At 40.6% G+C, this 15,482-nt stretch overlaps 1 protein-coding gene across 1 annotated transcript in view; it reads right to left on the bottom strand.

The window, feature by feature from the left end:
• Positions 1–15,482, bottom strand: part of naaladl2 (N-acetylated alpha-linked acidic dipeptidase like 2) — a gene marked incomplete at its 3' end in the record, with an annotated part of 492,390 nt that overhangs the window by 83,491 nt on the left and 393,417 nt on the right. The gene's annotated exons all lie outside the window — the stretch shown is intronic.

The following is a 15,482-nucleotide window of genomic DNA, read 5'->3' on the forward strand; positions in this document are numbered from 1 at the left end:
CAATTTAGAGTCATCAATTCCCCAACACCTACATGTCTTTGGACTGTGGGAGGAAGCCGGAGAACCCGGATAAAACCCACGCAGACACGGGGAGAACATGTAAACTCCACACAGTAGGACCCCAGCCCGGATTTGACCACACCACAGTGCTGCCCCAAATTAGGGAACAATACATTTTTAATATATAACTTGGTATGATTCAATACAATGGTGGTGGCTGTGATTTAATGGTAGAGTGGGTCGTCCTCCATTAGCGAGAAGGCATAGGTGGTTTGACACTGAACCCCAAATTGCTCCCTGTGCTGCGCATATGTGTGTGAATGTGATGAGAATGGTTAGATTAGATGGTATGTATATGTCCACTGCCATCAGTGTGAATGTCTGTGTGAATGGGTGAATGTGACATGTAGAGTGAAAGCACCTTGAGTAGTCAGAAGACTAGAAAGGTGCTTTATAAGTACAAGATATTCTACAGACCTCACAAGTGGCTTGTCACGTTTTCCTTACTATTTATAGTATCCAAAATTTTTCCAAACTTCCGATTGGATGGTTTCACTGTTAACTTTGTCGGCCATGTTGTTCTTCCTCACAAGCCTCCGCAGCAACGCTCAACACTAACTAACCCTGTACTCTTGTCAACATGAGTCTAGTGTTGATCTTTTACCTTTGAAGAGTGGAGTGGAGTGGAGACAACGCAGAAGCAGCAAAGCTTAGGCAACTTTGACTACTTCATAATCAGGCCATCGAGTGGTTCATGTTACTTTTTGACTGGACCACAGGTCTGCGTATCGAGTGGCATCTTTAAATTAAAATCGGTTTCCAATCTGTGATTTTTTACACCCCTTTTTTCTACCTATACACATTATGGTTGTGACATCTGTAAAAAAGTTGAATTAGTCTTGTTGTAAGGCATAGTTTCTGAATACGGGCTGTGTGCTTTTCTATGTGGATTGATAGTTTGATACTTTCACATTCATATACACCTCCAACTACTTTATAATGAAAAACACATGGACATTTAACTTTTTATAATATGGGACCTTTAAGAGTGCTGGATATGATACTGCTACTTAGCCCTGCTGCCAATTTTCCCCATAGATCACCATTATAAAAGAAACTGTAAAAGGAAAATGTAACTGTTACCTATAAATGGAAACAAGGTTAATTATTACTCTTTTTTATGCATATCTAACCTATGGAGGTTTCATATGAGGTCATATATAGATTTTCACTGAGCCTAGAAAAGCACTTATGTGTGTGACATCATATTTCTTCATATTCTATTGCTTCATAATGCAACAATTTAGGGATATTTATTTTCTAATTATTTGAAATAGTCATTGTCAAATTGTCACAAGTCTACCATCACACTGAGTAAAACTGTCCGCATTACTCATTAATATGCTCTGTGTAGTTGAACTTCTGCATGTTTGGATTTCTTCTCTTGGAAATTTTAAACCTTAAGGTGGCAAGAACAACCCTACTCTTCTCTCTCTCTCTCTCTCTCTCTCTCTCTCTCTCTCTCTCTCTCTCTCTCTCTCTCTCTCTCTCTCTCTCTCTCTCTCTCTCTCTCTCTCTCTCACACACACACACACACTCACATTTGCAGTGTGCAGATTACATCTGTCGAGTGTTTTGTGTGTGTACTTTGTGGAAAGTGGATGGTCAAAGTTTTCAAGCAGGTGCCAAATTGCTGCTGTGCCCTTCAGTAAGTCACTCAACCTCGATTCTCACTGCACAGCTTCCAGGCCAAGTGGTTCCATATTGCTGTGTTTGTATAAAAGCTTGTCTCACAGGGGTTTTGGTGTGTGTGTCAGCAAAACAATAGCAGTTCTGTCTGAATAACTCAACCTACGCAGAGCCCTTAGACGTCCACAAAGCATTCAAACAACTACTCCTGGTTTTTCATACAGACATCACACAACAGAAACGGAGGGAACTTATAACAACTGGACAGAGTGTATTGCAAAGTACAGCACATAAAGCACAGGATGAATATTCATCTAACATTTATCTGCTACTGCTGTAAAGTGTGTAAAGGGAGGGTTTCTGTAATACACAAGAGGTCAGGAATCACCTGACCTGAAAAGAGTTTAGGAGGGAAAGAGGGTGGGGACTCTCGGAAATTGATGAGAGCTGAAGGAAGGTTGTGAAGAAGATGGAAGAAGACACAAAGATTAGAAAGAGGGCAGGATGTGAGGAAAAAGGTGAAAAGCAGAGGAAGAAGGAATGAGATCAGTTCGAGAAATATGAGAAGGGTGAGGTCATGAGAAAGTAGAGAGAACAAAAGGTGGAAAAAAGAGAGGAAAGAATAAAGGAAAAACTTCAGAGAAAAGAAAGAGTGGAGAATGCCATTAATATAATCAAATGTTCTTTTGTGCTCCCAGGAAACATATGGTGCTCCTGCTAACTCAAAGAGCCAACAGAAGTGTGCATTGCAAGAGGAAAGGAAGAATACAGCAGGTTTTTGGGAGACTGTCCTAGATTTAAAGTGATGAGAACACAGATGACAAAATCACCCCTGTGTCCCTGGTGGATCATTTGCTCTACATAACGTTTGGCATTAACACTTGTCAACTTTCAAACACATGCACTGACTGCTAGTGATACCAGTTTATTTTACCATAAGTAGCAACTATCTTATGTAATACTAAAATACAACCTGCACAGTTCCAGACTTCTTGGAGAATTTTCCGGTCAGTATTAAACATCTGAATACCAATTGTTAGATGCTTATTATTTAAATAAATGGTTTTAAAATTCAACTTTTAACACGTATGTTAAATTCTGACTATGTATGCCATTATGTTGCCTAGTAACAAGACATTTTTCCTATGTATTGTAGCTCATATAAGTGAATGAACTCCAAACTAAGACATGTTCAACGTAGGCAAGGCAAGGCAAGGCAAGGCAAGGCAACTTTATTTGTATAGCACTTTTCATACACAAGGCAGACTCAAAGTGCTTCACAGCACAACATGTCATGAATTAAAATGCATTACAGAAAGACAAAGAGAGACAATAAAAACAGTGTGGACGTTAAAAGTGCAAAGGTTTAGCACCTAAAAATTTTTTTCGAGGATTTTACCGAATTATTGTCTAGTATCTCCACTGACTTTGACTGCCTAGTTATAACTGGTGACTTTAATTTTCATATTGACGATTCGAATGACAAGGGTGCAAAGGAACTTTTTACTATTTTAGATACATTTGACCTGTCTCAACATGTGAAAGAGGCTACTCATTGTAAAGGACACACCCTGGACCTGATTATCACAAAAGGTCTCAATGTTTCTGATGTTCTTGTGACTGATCTTTCATTGTCTGATCACTTCTGTGTTTTCTTTAATATTTCTTTAATTCCGGAGGCACAAACAGAATCAAAGAATGTCAAAAAGCGCTACATCAATGAACATGCTAATGTACTCTTTAAAAATGCCATCTCCTCGCTACCACCTCTAAACCCATGCCATGCTGATGATCTTGTAAACAACTTTAATTCCAAAATTGTGAATATCATAGATGTCATTGCACCGGTTACAGTTAAAACGATTTCTGGTAAGCAAAAGGCACCCTGGAGAAAAGCTGCTGTTGTAACAGCCCAGAGGAGAGAGTGCAGGAAGGCTGAACGAATCTGGCGAAATACAAAACTTCATATTCACCATGACATCTATAAAGAGAGGCTCCAGGCCTACAATTTAGTCTTAAAAAGTGCTAGAGAAACATTATTCTCCAATATCATAAACAGCAACACTAATAAGGCCAAAACCCTATTTGCAACTGTCGACAGACTGACCAACCCCCCGACACAAATACCAGCCGAACTCCATTCCACACAGAAATGCAATGAGTTTGCATTCTTTTATACTGATAAAATTGAAGGCATCAGACGTGCCATCAATATCTCAAACAAAAAAGTTGGATCACCACCCCGTTTAGGCCAAAATAACACAGCAATGATGGCAAGCTTTAATGCCATAGACTCTAAAACTCTAGTGGAAACAGTGACCGATCTAAAGCCAACCACCTGCTGTCTCGATGCTTTACCTACCAACTTCTTTAAGAATGTTTTCGACTGCCTATCAACAGACGTATTGCAAATAGTTAATAACTCTATTCAATCGGGCAATTTCCCAAAGGCCTTCAAAACTGCAGTCATTAAACCTCTTCTAAAAAAGCGGAGCCTAGATGCCTCTATTATCAACAACTACAGACCGATTTCAAATCTACCATTCATAAGTAAAATAATTGAGAAAGTTGTACTCCAACAACTAAATCACTTCTTGGCTTCTACTGGCTGCCACAACAACCTCCAGTCAGGATTTAGACCTTTTCATAGCACCGAGACGGCCCTTATTAAAGTTATAAATGACATCCGTCTTAACACAGACTCTGGCAAAACTTCAGTACTAATGCTATTGGACCTCAGTGCTGCATTTGACACTGTCGACCACTCAATACTTTTGGACAGGTTGGAAAACTGGGTGGGGCTCTCAGGCACAGTCCTAAACTGGTTCAAGTCATATCTACAAGATAGGAACTATTTTGTTTCCATTGGCGACTTTGTATCAGAACAAACCAACGTAACGTGTGGAGTCCCCCAAGGTTCAATCTTGGGGCCGACTTTATTTAACATCTATATGCTCCCACTAGGACAAATCATGCAAAATAATAACATTGACCACCATTGCTATGCCGATGACACCCAAATCTATGTAGCGCTATCACCAAATGACTATCGCCCCATAGATCTTCTGTGCCAGTGCATTGAGCATGTCAAACACTGGATGTGCCAAAATTTCCTTCAACTAAATGAGGATAAAACTGAGATAATTGTTTTTGGTGCTAAGAAAGAAAGGTTTAAAGTCATCCAACACCTTCAATCACTGTCCCTGAAAACCTCAAATAAAGCCAGAAATCTTGGGGTTATTATGGATTCTGATTTACATTTCAACAGTCACATCAAATCAGTAACAAAATCGGCCTATTATCACCTTAAAAATGTAACAAGACTTAGAGGGCTCATGTCAGCTCAAGACTTAGAAAAACTTGTCCATGCCTTTATAACCAGTAGGCTAGACTACTGTAACGGTCTCCTTGCAGGTCTTCCCAAAAAAACTGTCAGGCAGCTACAGCTTGTTCAGAACGCTGCTGCTCGAGTTCTAACAAAGACCAAAAAATGTGAGCACATTACACCAATTCTTAAATCATTACACTGGCTTCCTGTACGTCAGAGAATTGATATCAAAATCCTCCTGCTCACATATAAATCACTACATGGTCTAGGGCCGAGGTATATCACTGATATGCTCCCACTGCATAAGCCTTCTAGATCACTAAGACCAATCTGTTAGTGGTTCGCAGAGTAAACTCAAATCAAGGGAAAGCATCTTTCAGTCATTATGCAACAAACAGCTGGAATAAACTTCCTGAAGATGTAAGACTTTCACCCACTCTGACCACTTTTAAAACTAGACTGAAAACTTTTATGTTCACCTTAGCTTTCTGCTAAATCTTCGCACTTTTAACGTCCGCACTGTTTTGATTATTGTCTATGTTTTTATTCTCTTTGTCTTTCTGTAATGCATTTGAATTCATGACATGTTGTGCTGTGAAGCACTTTGAGTCTGCCTTGTGTATGAAAAGTACTGTACAAATAAAGCTGCCTTGCCTTGCCTTGCCTTGCCTTGCCTTGCCTTGCCTTGCCTAGCAGAAAGCTAAGGTGAACATAAAAGTTTTCAGTCTAGTTTTAAAAGTGGTCAGAGTGGGTGAAAGTCTCACATCTTCAGGAAGTTTATTCCAGCTGTTTGTTGCATAATGACTGAAAGATGCTTTCCCTTGATATGAGTTTACTCTGCGAACCACTAACAGATTGGCCTCAGAGGATCTTAGTGATCTAGAAGGCTTATGTAGTGGGAGCATATCAGTGATATACTTAGGCCCTAGACCATGTAGTGATTTATATGTGAGCAGGAGGATTTTGAAATCAATTCTCTGACGTACAGGAAGCCAGTGTAATGATTTAAGAATTGGTGTAATGTGCTCACATTTTCTGGTCTTTGTTAGAACTCTAGCAGCAGCGTTCTGAACAAGCTGTAGCTGCCTGACAGTTTTTTTGGGAAGACCTGTTAGGAGACTAGCCTACTGGTAATGAAGGCATGGACAAGTTTTTCTAAGTCTTGAGCTGACATGAGCCCTCTAAGTCTTGTTACATTTTTAAGGTGATAGTAGGCTGATTTTGTTACTGATTTGATGTGACTGTCGAAATGTAAATCAGAATCCATAATAACCCCAAGATTTCTGGCTTTATATGAGGTTTTCAGGGACAGTGATTGAAGGTGTTGGATGACTTTAAACCTTTCTTTCTTAGCACCAAAAACAATTATCTCAGTTTTATCCTCATTTAGTTAAGGAAATTTTGGCACATCCAGTGTTTGACATGCTCAATCCACTGGCACAGACGATCTATGGGGCGGTAGTCATTTGGTGATAGCGCTACATAGATTTGGGTGTCATCGGCATAGCAATGGTGGTCAATGTTATTATTTTGCATGATTTGTCCTAGTGGGAGCATGTAGATGTTAAATAAAGTCGGCCCCAAGATTGAACCTTGGGGGACTCCACACGTTACGTTGGTTTGTTCTGATACAAAGTCGCCAATGGAAACAAAATAGTTCCTATCTTGTAGATATGACTTGAACCAGTTTAAGACTGTGCCTGAGAGCCCCACCCAGTTTTCCAACCTGTCCAAAAGTATTGAGTGGTCAACAGTGTCAAATGCAGCACTGAGGTCCAATAGCATTAATACTGAAGTTTTGCCAGAGTCTGTGTTAAGACGGATGTCATTTATAACTTTAATAAGGGCCGTCTCGGTGCTATGAAAAGGTCTAAATCCTGACTGGAGGTTGTTGTGGCAGCCAGTAGAAGCCAAGAAGTGATTTAGTTGTTGGAGTACAACTTTCTCAATTATTTTACTTATGAATGGTAGATTTGAAATTGGTCTGTAGTTGTTGATAATAGAGGCATCTAGGCTCCGCTTTTTTAGAAGAGGTTTAATGACTGCAGTTTTGAAGGCCTTTGGGAAATTGCCAGATTGAATAGAGTTATTAACTATTTGCAATACGTCTGTTGATAGGCAGTCAAAAACATTCTTAAAGAAGTTGGTAGGTAAAGCATCAAGACAGCAGGTGGTTGGCTTTAGATCGGTCACTGTTTCAATTAGAGTTTTAGATTCTATGGCATTAAAGCTTGCCATCATTGCTGTGTTATTTTGGCCTAAACGGGGTGGTGGTCCAACTTTTTTGTTTGAGATATTGATGGCACGTCTGATGCCTTCAATTTTATCAATTTTATTGCATTTCTGTTTGGAATGGAGTTCGGCTGGTATTTGTGTTGGGGGGTTGGTCAGTCTGTCGACAGTTGGAAATAGGGTTTTGGCCTTATTAGTGTTGCTGTTTATGATATTGGAGAAGAATGTTTCTCTAGCGCTTTTTAAGACTAAATTGTAGGCCTGGAGCCTCTCTTTATAGATGTCATGGTGAATATGAAGTTTTGTATTTCGCCAGATTCGTTCAGCCTTCCTGCACTCTCTTCTCTGGGCTGTTACAACAGCAGCTTTTCTTCAGGGAGCCTTTTGCTTACCAGAAATCGTTTTAACTGTAACCGGTGCAATGACATCTATGATATTCACAATTTTGGAATTAAAGTTGTTTACAAGATCATCAGCATGGCATTGGTTTAGAGGTGGTAGTGAGGAGATGGCATTTTTGAAGAGTACATTAGCATGTTCATTGATGTAGCGCTTTTTGACATTCTTTGATTCTGTTTGTGTATCCGGAATTAAAGAAATATTAAAGAAAACACAGAAGTGATCAGACAATGAAAGATCAGTCACAAGAACATCAGAAACATTGAGACCTTTTGTGATAATCAGGTCCAGGGTGTGTCCTTTACAATGAGTAGCCTCTTTCACATGTTGAGACAGTTCAAATGTATCTAAAATAGTAAAAAGTTCCTTTGCACCCTTGTCATTCAAATCCTCAATATGAAAATTAAAGTCACCAGTTATAACTAGGCACTCAAAGTCAGTGGAGATGCTAGACAATAATTCGGTAAAATCATTGAAAAAATTTGCTGAGTATTTAGGTGGCCTGTAAATAATTAACAGGAGAATTTTGGGAGAGCATTTCAACACCGAAGTAGTGAGAGGGCCGAAGTAGGGCTGAGGGTTTGTGAAGCACGCCTTCGTGGAGGGGGGGGGGGGGGGGGGGGTGAGAAGGGGTTGCCACTGAGATGACGCTGAGGGGGAGATTGCTGAGGTCGGTCAAGGGGGGTAAAAATAGAAGTAGGGCGGGGAGTGGGTGGGGGTAGCTCCCGGAACTCCAAGGGGGATAAGGGGGGAGAAAGGCTTACTTGAGGAAGGGAGAAGGATGGAGACCTGGATGGAGGCTTGGGGGGTGTGGGGGAGGGATCTTCACGCGCATTCGAAATTAAGGGGGCGATAGAGGGGGATGGACACCTCTCCTCTTTGCTCTGGTGTCTCTCATGGTCAGCGCTCTCCTTTTGCAATGGCGGTCCTCCTTCGACGTTCATGATAAGCTGTGTTGTGTCTATCTTTTCCATTGGTTCCTCTTGTCTCTTGTCCTTGGCAGTGATGATAGATGGATGACGCAGGAAGTAAGACATGTTGGTCATGAAAAGCTTTACTCCCAGCTTATTTAGACAATGTCCGTCTGCCTTAAAAAGAAGCCTGCGGTCCCAGAAAAAGCTAAAATTGTCAATAAAATGCATTGAACGAGCAAGAAAAGCGCTGGAGAGCCACTCATTCAGCGAGTAAAGTCGACTGAATCTCTCAACTCCTCTCCCGATCGGGGGTAGAGGACCACTGATAAACACCTCAGCATTCACAGCGCTGACTGTTTCAAAGAGTTTATTGTGCTCTCTCAGCTCCCTTGATTTTTGTTTTTCAATGTCATTAAAACCAATGTGCAGAATGATATTTTTCACATTTGGGTGTGCAGCCACAATTTCCAGGATTCTTTTGTCCAAGTCAGACACCGTATCCTTCGGAAAGCAGAGTACTTTGGTGTTATTATTGCTTTTTCATGTCTTTTACAGAAAAGTCACCCACAATCAGATTTTCAGGCCCACTTGTTAGCTTTCTCTGTGGTTTAAAGTTAGCAGGTCTTACCCTTCTGTGTGGTGATGATGAGTTATTCAGGCAATCAGGGGGGGATCCATTGTCCGGCAATAGTGGTACAAACCTGTTCTTTAGTTGAACACTTGCTTGCTGGGGAGGTTTTTTGGTACTTTTCCTCTTCTCAGCTGTCCGCTGCTGTGTCCTACGTGGCAGGGGAGTTGATGAAGCACTATGCCTGGATGGAGATGGTAGCGCAGGCCAACCGGTCAGATCAGAGATATCGGGGCGCTGGGTCCTCCCAGTTATCCGTTCTCCCTTGTCGCAGGGAGGTGGGACCACCTCCCTGGAAGAGTGTTTCAGGGAAGAGAAGACCTTCCTCCCTGGTAGTGTGTTCCAGGGAGGATTATCGCTGGTAGATTTATTACCCTGTACAGGGACCTCCCGTTTCCTCGTAGTTTCATCATTGCTAGTGTGCTGGGTTCTAGCATGCCCCTGTCCACTGTTTTCCGTCAGTGCTAGAGTTGTATTGTTGTCACAATATCCATTCACTTCTATATATACTTCTAACCGATTCATTTTTGTTTCCAGCAGTAAAATCTTCTGTAGTAGTTTGTGGTAGTCTTCCGTAGAGAAGGGAGGCATCTTCTGCTGATTACCTTTAGCACTGTAGCACAGGCTCAGGCTTATCTTGAATGGTAGGCCTCACTGCCTAGCGTTGAGGAAGTTGTAAAAATAAAAAAAAATGCAAGCAAAGGCGAGAGCAAGCAGAAAAGCGTCTGCACTGTAGCAAAGCAGGATGCCTGGTTTTCAACGTACAGCATTTTATTCCAGCTAAATGCTTAAAGAGTGAAATGAATAACTGTGAACCTGTAACACTACAGAGAGGAACAGTGGAGATGAACAATTAACCAGGAAACCACAAAAGAAAACACAAGGCTGTGCTTCATTGGCTTTAGATGGAGTAATACTGTAAATCAATAAAATAATGATAAATACAAATAAATCATGAATAAAATGTAGACGACATGTATGGAAAAAAATCAAATAAATGAGAATCGCAGTCGCACGGCAAACGGTAACCATGGTAGCCTGACACCATTCTACAGCCAGATGATTAGTTTCATATCATCAACAAGTTTGCTATGTTGCGTTAGTAAACTTGTTTTGATTTGTATATATGAATATATTTTATTTTAGAAAGTGAGATTATGGAAACAATACAAACATCTTTCCATACTCTTGTCCCTTTTTGCTAACTAATCCAGACGTGGAAATTACTCAAATTAAATTCCAGACTTTTCCATACTGCTAAGGAACCCTGAACCTGGGACAGCACAAATATATAATTTAAGCAACTGTTACACAGGCATTTAACCAGAAATACCAGTTTACAGTTGAACATTTTATATTAAAACAACTAATAGAAAATGGTTGATCCACCCCCACACTGCTTGACTGACATCAAATCAAAGCTCATTTAACTTAATTAGATAGATGCATTTTGATTAAAGATAAAATAACATAAGCAGTACAAAAATAAACAAAGCAAAACTAACATGCAAATGGAGCCTATAATAAAATACTAAACTGTAATAAAAAAACGTGCAACTGGGAAAACTCACACCTTTATCATCACTATAATAATATTGAGTTTGACCTCACAAAATTCCATCATAGCTCCCACCAAACTGAACCTGAACTGAGGTTAAATCAGCAAGGCCATTTGTTTGACGAATGAATGGGAATCATCAGCTGCTTATCACTGACATAGATATAAGGTGGGATGACCCTACTATACCTGACAGTTACCTTATAAGGCCATATAATAGAATAGAATAAAATAGAATAGAATTACTTTAATGATCCAAGACTGGGAAATTATTTTGTTACAGCAGTAGTGGGTCAGCAAATAAACACTTTGTACATAACATACATAGAATCCAATATATACATAGTGTATATATACAATGCACAGTGTGCTATATACAATAAACAATAAAAATATATACAACAAAGTATGCAAAATACACTATAACAATAATAATATATACAACAAAACAGTAGAGAGACCAGAGTTCTCTGTCAGGCAGAGGTGAGAGAGTTTTTATATACAGTGGATTGTGGCAGGAAAGATTTCCATGGGAAATTAGAATCAGGATCATCCATGATGGATAACAGTTTTTTCAGTGTCCTCCTTTCCACCACAGCCTCCAGAGCCAGCCTTCCTGATCAGTTTGTTGAGTCTGTTGGTGTCGCTGGCTCCAATGCTGTTTCCCCAACAATCCACAGCAAAGAAAAGTACACTGGCCACCACAGACTGATAAAAGATCTCCAACATCTTGCTGCACACGTTGAAGGATCTCAGGTTCCTCAGGAAGTAAAGTCTGCTCATCCCCTTCTTGTAAACAGCTTCAGTGTGCGATCTCCAGTCCAGTCTGTGGTTAATGGTAACACCCAGGTACTTGTAAACCTCCACCGCCTCCACATCCTTTCCCAGAATGCACAGAGGTTGGAAAGCCGTCATCCTCTTCTTCCTGAAATCTATCACCATCTCTCTGGTCTTGCTGATGTTCAGCCGCAGGTGATTCTGTCCAGTCCACGTCACAAAGTTGTCTGCCAGTGCCCTGTACTGACCATCTATTGTCTATTTAATTGTAGTTTACATCCTATGTGAAACAGTAACAAAGTCACAGTGTTTTAAGCTTAAAAAAGGACATGTCTGCATGCATGACAGATATCTGCTGGCTATACTAGAATACCCGAAATTTGGCTTTTCTCATAGCCATTGTAAGACAGATAGATGATGGGTTCCAAGATTGTTAGTAAAAAGTACCGGGACAACTATAGCTCTTTTTTTCAAAATATAGCGTATTCAGGATATAAAGTTGAAACAAACAGTTGGCATCTTATATTCTTTTTATCCAAATATCCCCTTTAGGTCTAGCAGGAGGTGTCCCCAATCATAGAGCTGATGGAAAGGTGTGGCGGGTTGTTGTGGGAGGGATCATATTGTCCCTCTAAGTTTTCTACCTTTGTGTGTCTGGGGGGTGTCTGTGTTTATTAAACAGTTCTGTCAACTCAGCTTTCAGTCAGTTAGATGGGCTGTGATCCGATGTGACAGCGACCGAGGCAGAAAGAGGACACGCACCCTCGCACACACACATAATCCATGCACGGAGATCAGGTCTCAGGAGGGGGATCTCTCTCACATTCATCTTCAATCCCCAACAAACACAATGAAAACCTCACCTCTCCGCTGCCTGCCAATCATCCAAGCCTGATAACTGCTTTTTTGACTCCCAGTGGAAATTCTATATTTCAAATGACAGCATGTGCGCTTACTCTACCCACTCAGCTAAAAGCCGAGTGTGCGTGTGTGTTAGCCCGTATCTTTGGGTCTCCGAGGCGTTTTCTTTTCCCACTCAAACATCTAACTTCTCTCCATAAACAGCACCCACAGAGCAGCAGCATCATATTTTCATGTCAGTCTATTGATTAAATGCTAATGCAAATCAATTGTTTATCCTCTGCATCTTCAGCACTGTTATGTTAGAGAAAACAGGGATACAGTAGCCACCATAACAAGGAAAAAGGGAAAAAACTGCCAGGAGAGAAGACAAAAAAAAGAAAGCATGAGACTAAAAAAAGAAAACACACACACACACACACACACACACAAAATAGAAGCAAACTTGTGGTATCGCAGTAAAGAAGCCTTGGGCTGTTTTGCTATGCATTCATCCAATAGTGTTCCTTGACACCATTGGAGTAAAGTTGCATTATGTTTTGGTTTAATAATTCATCAGACATGGGGTTTAAAAGTTAGAGTGCTATACCTGCCAGCTCAGCCTACAGCATGTGAAAGTGTGTGTTGTGGTGTGCAAAAGTGCAAACACACGATACGCCAGTCATGTTTTATGTGTCTTCTTTGGCATGAGTGGGTATATGCTCTTCTCCATCCCCTTGAGGAGAAGGAGAAGAGCATGAACTCATCAGCAGGGTTTAGAGTCACATACATCTTTTAACAATTTCAATTTAAGTGCCATTTTGCCAAATTATAAATTTGTTTCTGGCTCCTTTAATTGGCTTTAGTGGGACTTGTAACACCACTGCAGGGCAGATTGCGAGAGTGACTAATAGAGAGAGAGAGAGCTGAGTGGGAGTAAGTTAAGACAGGGCTCGCAGTATTCATGCAAAGAGGGAGAGAAAAAAAGATGTCTTCTGGCATCAAAGCAGCTCCACTCTGTAAAATAATTAACAAAAGCAAAATGGAAAGAGGACTTAGTGAATCTTTGGAGCTATCAAAGAATCCATGGAAAATTGAGACGAACAGTTAAGGTCATTTAAAGAGTGAGACTTTTGAGAGCTTCAAGTTCAAAGTGCAACCTTGAGTGCACTAAAACACAGCCTATAGGTTTGATCTAAGGCTAAAAATAATGCTTGCACTGTGCCATTTAGCAGTTGCTGCATGCTGTCCACACCCTGTGCACTGCAGCACTGGATCCGGCTTTACTGCTTGTCGAGATATACTGTAGAGTGTCACATCAGCGCAGCTCACTGCATGTAAATCATGGACTGTATAAAAGAGATGGACGTAGCTTCCAGATGTACATATAGTAAATTATGGTCACATTTAGAGTAAAATAGATGATATAGCAGGGTATGCTTTTGGATGTGGCTACCGTTTGATTAACAGTTAGTCGTGCTCGTAACTGGATGGAGCAGGGGTCTGCAACCAGCGGCTCTGGCGCCGAATGCAGATCTTCAGCTCCTTTTCAGTGGCTCCCTGAGCTAAAAAATAACATGGAAATTTTGTTTTTGTTTTTTTGCACAGTGGACAATATTTCAAAGGGAACACCTGTTATCTTGGATCCCAACCACAGCAACTTCCTGGTTGATCCAATATGGAAGTGCCAAAAACTACAGTTCTCTGAGTGTCCACTTGGGGCAGGTTTCATAATAGAGCAGTTTCTCATTGACCCCCAAGTTGAACACACTGTTTTCACAGCATAATTAAACCTATTTGAGGCCTGGTACAAAAAAAAGCATTCTAGTCTGTATGTTTAGGTCATATCTCCATGACAACACTGAGGGGGGTGAATTTTTTTTGTACCAGGCTAGTATTTATTTTATTGGAGGTTAAAGTTTATGAATAATTTGGGGACGCAGCCTCTTGAGTGACAGCTAGCCGCTGGCCCTCACTTCTCTTTGAAAGTATACGTCAGCCAGATGGACATATCTCCCTCCCCCCAACGTCACATCAAGGCCCTTTTTTGGTAAGAGGAAATGAGGAGGAGTCAAAGTCTGACAAGATGGCGACTCCATAGGCGAGGACGACTGGATCAAGTTGAGAGAACGAAGAGGCTACCGCATATATATATATATATATATATATATATATATATAAACTGTATATATATATATATATATATATATACTACAAATATATAGTGGAGCAGAAGAATAAAGTAGCATGTAAATAAAATACTCAAGTAAAGGAGAAGAGCCTTTACTTTAGTCCAATAATTGAGTGAAAACCTCTGGTTAACAGGTTTGTTCATTTAAGGATTGTTTTCTGGCATGGTTGTTGCACTTTGAGGCCTATGACTACTATTTACATTGATAAAATAAAGACAATATATGTACTCCTATGTGCTGCATTGTTTTACAATATCCATTAATGTGATGCTCATATTTTTCCGGCCCCTCATTTTGGATCATTTTCGTCAACCGGCCCCAATTCCAAATGAATTAAATAGCCCTGATGTAGCCTATTTCAGTCAGTTCAGTGATTGCTGTTTGTGCGTATTTTAGTGAAAGAAAACCTATTTTCTTCATTCCTTCTAAGATTTGATAAAGTATAAGTATTTATATTCTTACACCTTTTTGCCAACTAAATATATACCGTAATTTCCGGACTATAAGCCGCTACTTTTTTCCCTCGTTCTGGTCCCTGCGGCTTATTCAACGGTGCGGCTTTTCTACGGCTTACGGTAACCAGGGGCGCGCACTACCGAGGATGCGCAAGACCGAGGCAGACATCTGGCGCCAGGTAACGAGAGCAAAACAAAGAGTAGGAGAGCGTCAGCGACAGTTTGCGCGAAGGAAGTGTTCATGCATACACCCTCAATATGGAAAACAAACGGAGAAGTGCATATGATGCTGCTTTTAAGTTAAAGGCAATCGATCTGGCTTTCAAAGAAGGAAATAGAGCTGCAGCACGTACCCTTGACATCAATGAATCAATGGTGAGACGTTGGAGAAGGCAGCATGAAGAACTGACTTTTCACCGGTAGTAGGCTGGGTATTTTGATAACGTAAACGGCCGCAGGACTGCACTTTT

This window comes from Echiichthys vipera (genome assembly GCF_963691815.1).
Source record: "Echiichthys vipera genome assembly, chromosome: 3".
Lineage (NCBI taxonomy): Eukaryota > Metazoa > Chordata > Actinopteri > Perciformes > Trachinidae > Echiichthys > Echiichthys vipera.